Source organism: Bidens hawaiensis, unplaced genomic scaffold, assembly GCF_021521415.1.
Source record: "Bidens hawaiensis isolate Kalapana, Puna unplaced genomic scaffold, B.hawaiensis_p1.1 tig00053255_1, whole genome shotgun sequence".
NCBI lineage: Eukaryota > Viridiplantae > Streptophyta > Magnoliopsida > Asterales > Asteraceae > Bidens > Bidens hawaiensis.
In genome coordinates this window covers 40951-48413 of record NW_027499597.1, presented here as the reverse complement: position 1 = coordinate 48413, position 7463 = coordinate 40951, and the positions used below count along the sequence as shown (strand labels likewise).

At 38.8% G+C, this 7463-nt stretch overlaps 1 long non-coding RNA gene across 1 annotated transcript; it reads left to right on the top strand.

Annotated features, from left to right (window-relative positions):
* The first annotated feature begins 202 nt into the window (after window positions 1–202).
* On the top strand, window positions 203–675 carry LOC143600060 (uncharacterized). The gene is made up of 3 exons (XR_013147409.1): window positions 203–225; window positions 421–505; window positions 595–675. It is a non-coding gene; the product is annotated as an uncharacterized LOC143600060 (long non-coding RNA).
* The last annotated feature ends 6788 nt before the right edge of the window (window positions 676–7463 follow it).

Sequence of the window (7463 nt, the reverse complement as noted above, 5' to 3'; positions counted from 1 at the left end):
ATATGATTGACATTCTAAACATCAACCACTGCTACTCAATCAAAAAGTACATATGCACCAACAAACGATACATGATGCGCACTGTTGAACACGAAGCATCCATAATCTTGGCCAAATACTCCCAAGCCGTCCCCATAGACAAAGACAACATTCCAACATATCATTTCAATTTCCTTCCATATGATCAACTAGATACTCGAATTGGCTCAAAAGATCTCTTAACAGGTTTTGCACATCTTTTACCCTAAGATATCTGAACACAACCCAATTTAATTAAAACGGGTCAAACAATCAGCCAAAACCCGATGGGTTTATTAAATAGCATGAACAACCATATTACTTACAAAACAAAAATTTACTTGATGAAAACCGAAATAATATAAGCAACCAACATCCTTTGTTTACAACCGCTTATTACAGATTATATTAGATGTCTAGTGGCCATAACTCTGTCTGACGACCCAGAAGAAAAGAAAAGAGCATATCTGACTCTAAAAGACGACAGGTACAAACTTACATTATACACACCATGTTTAACTCGATTCTTATCGTTACTTATAGCAACCCCAAAATCTTTTTTTCATATATAAACAGCGAAAATTCAGTAAGAGTCACCCTATGGCCAGAAATACGAAAGAAATTTGATCAGTCAGAAGTCAAAAACACTGATGCTCCAATTATTATTGTTGTAACATCAACGAAAGTTACCAACTTCGTTCGTAATGGTACACACAACCACCCTAACTTCCATTCAATTCTCTACAATCAAAATAACTAACTATGTACTAGCAGATCACAACGAAATGTAACTCAGCTCAACAAGCGCCACTTCAGTCTTTGTGAATCCTCCAATTCCAGATCTGCCACACCTGACACACGGGTAAAACCATTTTAACCACCACTTTTGTAGCATAAATAAATACATCTTTTACTTGCTAACAAGCAACACCATACAAAAACATAAATTGCAGATACAAGCAGCTTAACTACCCCGCGCCATCGATACCATCAGCCACTGTATACCCCGCAATGACAATTGATGAAACAATGAATCTCTTTAACAATCAAACAACTGTAAGTTATATTCCCTTACATCAACCGACCATAAAGAAACACATAAAACAATACTAACAAATATTTATATTCTTATGCAGAGACAGCAGGTCGAATGTGTTGCCATCATTAAAGACATCCTCGCAGGCAACAACAAAACTTGGTACTACAAATCGTGTAACTTATGCAAAAACAGAGCCTTCAAAACAGAGGCAACTACATCAGCCAAAGGAAAGGAGGTAGCAGAATCAGAAGACTTTTACAGCTGCGAAACTCATGAAATTGTTACCGGATACATCTTCAGGTAATGATACATAAAAAACTACTAATTGATCTAAAGCATAGCATGTAACTGTTGGTATATATTCGGTGGAAGGTGTTTTCGGTCATATTACTTACACCTAATGCTTGCTAGGTGCAACTTAAAATCCACTCGCTTCTTTGTTTAAGCTATCGTTTTATCATCTGTAACACATATGCGATCACTCAAACGTTGCACACAATTATACATAATATTTTTTTTCCTGGTGTCATGTGACATCGGTCAATATAAAATATCTATCCATGGTAAAACGGGTCTTATTAACACCCAATGACGAAATCTAAAGGTGTAGGTCCCCCCGGGGCGTCGCCGATCGATACGAGATCCGCACGAGGTCTAGGAGTGCGGAATCCTCCTAGACTCGTTTACTGGTGTAAAGATGAAGAACACAAACACGTACACGAACAAATACAAGAACGGGATAATCAAATCTGCAGATTCTTATATAATAATCAAAACACGTTACATACCGTAACCAAACAGAAAACACGACTGACCCGAGGTGAGCTCTACCTCGGGTCGTCTCACACGACTCTCCTTGTCTCTTACTCTCTCTAAACAAACAAACTGCTCAAAACACACACTAATTTCTGGATTACTGGATTCTTAACCTAAACAAGACACACGTATATATATATATATAAACTTCAGTAGGCGTCAGTAGGCGAAGTTGTTCATAACTTCGCCTTCGCCTAAGGTGAAGTTGTCCTAACTTCGCCTAAGGCGAAGTTGTTATAACTTCGCCTGTGGCGTTCCGCTAGTCAGAATTGCATAGCGACGGTCACAAAATGCACCAACAGTCTCCCCTTTGACCGTTGCTCTCAATTCTAACAAACACAAAAGATCATCTATTACAAAACATGTACCAACAGACTCCCTCTTAACTGATAATCTTCTGTTTGCTCTTCAACCAGCCATGTCTGAAACTGTCCTGTAGCTTCACAAATCTACCAATCACCCAGCGTCTTCCATATCAGATCTCCCCTTCAGTGTAAGCTTCTCCGACTATAACGATTGAGGTCTTTGAAATGCATGCATCCTCGTGCCAATAGATCATCTCAACCAATCACGTGAGTCCATCTGACTTCACCAACACGTGAAGTTGGGCGTCCTCCACAACTTCACCAACTCGTCGGCATACGATAAGGTTTAATCTTCAACTACTCAATATCAAGTGATCAATTTCATCACAAAACCACCTTGACAGAATCTAACACATGACCATTAATTAATCCGAAGCATCTTCAATCACCAGGGATAACGATCAAGAACATAAACACTTTAGTTCCCGATTAAATCCAACTTGTTCCAGAATTTTCACTCTAATAATTAAGCATCACGTTTCAGGATCCAATTCTCGAACGCCTTGAAAATAACATAAATAATATGCTCTAACCGCAATCCAGTGATGACAAAAACCTTCAGTTCAATTTGACTTTCTTCAGTTGGTCAACCTCGAACAACAACAATTTCGTTGCCCACAAACACCCAAATATGTGTCAATATCCAGTTTCAATCAATATCCCATTCTCAAACTCAACTCCATATCCAGAGTTGACACGTATTTGTTCACACTTAAGACCCAGAGATAACAAGTTTCACTCGTTGACGGAACAACATCTCCGGTCTCACAATAATCGTGTACACCTGGCCATACAGACGAAAACTCCAAATACTTTTTTTTTTTTTAACTTCGCTGAGAAGTCAACTTCGCCTAAAGTCAACTTCGCCTGTTCATAACTTCGCCAGACCTTATATCTTCGCTGAAACCCTACGAACAGTGACGGCAACTTCGCCTGATGAACAATAACTTCGCCTGCGGCGCTGTTCGGCCAGAAACGCACAGAAACGTGCCAGAATCACCAAAACGCAGATCTCGAACCATAGCATAAGAGCCTAAGGCTCTGATACCACATGTAGGTCCCCCCTGGGCGTCGCCGATCGATACGAGATCCGCACGAGGTCTAGGAGTGCGGAATCCTTCTAGATACGTTTATTGGTGTAAAGATGAAGAACACAAACACGTACACGAACAAATACAAGAACGGGATAATCAAATCTGCAGATTCTTATATAATAATCAAAACACGTTACATACCGTAACCAAACAGAAAACACGACTGACCCGAGGTGAGCTCTACCTCGGGTCGTCTCACACGACTCTCCTTGTCTCTTACTCTCTCTAAACAAACAAACTGCTCAAAACACACACTAATTTCTGGATTACTGGATTCTTAACCTAAACAAGACACATGTATATATATATATAAACTTCAGTAGGCGTCAGTAGGCGAAGTTGTTCATAACTTCGCCTATGGCGAAGTTGTGATAACTTCGCCTAAGGTGAAGTTGTCCTAACTTCGCCTAAGGCGAAGTTGTTCTAACTTCGCCTGTGGCATTCCGCTGGTCAGAATTGCATAGCGACGGTCACAAAATGCACCAACAAAAGGAATGTATATATCGTTAACAAATAAACAAAACACAAAGTTTTTATGGTTATAGAATCAGTTAATACCCTAAATATATATATTTTACTTACATTATAAACTGACAACAAAATCAGATAAGAGTTGATACCATTAAAGTTAGTATCTTTCATATTTATGTAATCTAAAATTCACATATTACCCGTATGAAAGGTACTGTGTATCAGCCCTACTTGAAGATGCAACAGGTAGAATAACCGCCACTTTCTTTGACGAGCCCATGGCTGCCTTGGTAGGCGAGAGTTGTGACCAAATGATCAAGAAGGAAAGCTACACAATAGCTAAAGAATGCCTAGCAACGTTTCAGAAACTCATTGGCAAAGAAATGAAATTTCGACTACAACAACACCGTGTAGATAACAGGAAGCCAGACACATGTGTCATCAACCGCGTTTGTAACCTTCCAGCCCATAACAGCTACTGAAATTCAAACTACGAAACTCCCACCTCCAACGCCCGACAAAAAATCATCAAAAAGGCAACATCCCGACACAGCAGGTATCACACCCAATCAAATTACATATGAGCCAATGTATATACTACACCTATTACGGTTATCTTATGCTAACTTATCACCATTTTCTGATAAACACAGGAACTGACTCGCCTCCAATGAAGGAGGCGAAAAATTAGTTGAAGTAAAACAAACCTGCTTTTTTTGGGAAACTGCAAGTAAGTTACATGCAATACTTTCATAATTAAGAAACGAATGAAAGATAATTCAAAAATACTAACACTATTCTTCATGCCAGATTATAATAACCAAAACAGTTTCCATAAACTACATCTGAAGACTAAAACAAATGTCCCTGCTATGGCAATAAATAAAAAGTTGGAAACCACATCAATGCAAACCATGTTTTGGCAAATGATGACTTTTTAAAAACAACATCAGAGAAAGATCCCAAAACATAAATGATGCAAATGGCAGCTCTTGAAAATAATAGTCAGCCACAACTTTAGACTATTAATATGTATGCCCATAAAATTGTAAAATGTTTGTCAAAATTACATTGTAATGATGTTTTATGTCTTATGGGTGTAATATTTTGCAATCAACCAAGCCCAGCGCAACGCGCCTAGATGTTGCGCCGAGTAAACATCTAGTTAGACATAAAAGTGATCACAAGGCTGGCCGGAGTGAAGAAATCATCTATTCTTGGATTAAATAGATACCTCCAAAAATTAATATTTTTCAGAAACTGTCGAACAGTTGTAACTAAAGTAACATATTTATTAAAAGAGATGATGCTATATTAAAAACTTGAGACGTTAAAAGTCAACTTTGAATTATCACCTTTGGAATGTCAGCTTTTGTTTTGCGTGACTTCGTCTACAGTCTACGAGTTGCCAGACCTTAGTATAGAGATTAAATGGCATCTAGGCCTACGTCGACTCATTATGCGCCGTACTATAACGTTAGTTAGTTTGGCAATTTGATAGTAATTCTCATACATGACTTGCTTAAAATCCATGAATCTTGCAATTTGGGTATAAGAAAAACTAGGTGTTATATGGGTTCATTCGTACATCGTGTTGGTGTATTTGGAAAGCAATGAACGAAGTAATCTTTTAAACTAAGCTGGCTGGCTTTGCCAAAACAGTTCTTAATAATCTCCAGGGTGTACGTTCTCAATACAATACAAAACTTGAATCCACCTTGAAGGACGTATAACCTGGAGATTAATTGCAACTATGTGTAAATTGCAAAATTTATCCTCCATGTCACATCTCGCTTGGAGAATTTTTTAGGTTCGGACGGTTTGGTGATACAGTAAGGTTAAATGGTAAGAATATAAAATCAAAATATTGTAAATTATCATTATTCATTTGTTTTTTAGGAATATTGGAGTTTAATAATCTTTATTGAATGATATTGGCCGATAATAATCCATATTCATTTTATCGCTACTGACGGTCCCAAATTCAAAGAAGTTGGCCCCCAATGGTCCCCCGTTAAAAAGGACTTAACGATGTTATACTTTTTTCCGAATTTCAAACTAACTTTTTGGGGCTATTAATTGGAAGGAAGATAGAGTCGAATGATATAAAACTTAGCTCCAAACAATTATCCAAACGACTTGATTTTGGTTAATTGTAAGTTCAAACACCCGAATTGAAGTATTGTTTCGTCATTTTGAAGCACTGTTTTGAACTAAGTTTTACATCAATCGACTCGTATCCTCATAACGATCAAAAGCCCTAAAACATTGGTTTTAAATTCAAAAAAAACTATAACGCCGTTAAGTCAATTTTAACGAGGGGCCATTGATGACCAACTTTTTTGAATTTGGGACCACCAGTGGCAATAAAATGAATAGTGATTATTATCGGCCAATACCATTTATTAGAGATTATTAAAATCCAATATTCCATTTTTTTATCATTGTCACGTTGATGATGATTTAGGTGTTCCTAGGACCAAGTTGTAAGTTTTGCTTTTGCATCTAGAATAGACGTGCACAAAAAAACCGGTTCCGGAACCTAACTGGTGGAACCGAACCGGAACCGGTTCCAGTTCCAACCCGGTTGGGACAATACCCGGTTTGGGTATTTTTGTACCCGAAAATCGTACCCGGTTCTCCTATTTGTATATCAGTATCAGTTCCAACCCGGTTCCTACCCGGTTCTTAATTGGAACCGGTTCGGTTCGTACCTGGAAAAACCGGTTCCGACGGGTTTTTTTTGAAGGGTCAAACAAAAGTCAAACTAGCCGTTGGAACCGGTTCCAACGGTAATATAGCCGTTGGAACCGGTTTTTTAGACACCAATTAGCCGTTGGAACTGGTTCCAACGGTAATATAGCCGTTGGAACCGGTTTTTGAGACAATAGATCCGTTGGAACCAGTTCCAACGGTAATATAGCCGTTGGAACCGGTTTTTGATGCCCAAACCTATATATAACTTGTTTCCGCCACTTGTTTTACCACCAAACTCAAAAACAAACTAAAATACTACTCCTTTAGCAAACCCGTTCCTTTACCCGACCATCCAACTAAATATTATTATGGCACACATCAAAAAAACTAACAAGAAGGCTATGAAGAGTGCTTTTGTTGCCCCCGTTCCTGTTACGGAGGACCCAAGGGTTGTTACGGTAGTCAACCATAACCGCAACCAAGACATATGGAAGAATTGGGATTTGATTGTGGATGACGAAGGTTATCAAAAGGCTCGTTGCAAACTATGTGGTTCAATATTAAAGCACGATTTCAACTCTACTTTGAGAAAGCACATCGAGAAGCCATATTGCAAGGCGTTGAAAGGGATTGGCACGACCGATCAAATTGACTTGGGTAAAGATGGTACACTATTTCGTTACAACACGACTCAAGTTCAAGATAGAATGGCAAAGTTCGTTATTCAACGAGGTTTGCCGTTTAACCACTTTGATGACCCGGAGTTGACGTCGTTGATTCGCGAATCTCTACAACCGAGATACACACATGTAAGTCGTACTACCTTAAGATGTCATTGTATCAGGTTGTGGGAGTGTGCTAAAAAAGAGTTAATCGAGTCTTTTTGAAGGTTCCGCGACGGATCGTACACGGGATGTCGCTATCTGCGCAGGTGCGGAATCCCTGCGTAGGTAGATACGAGCG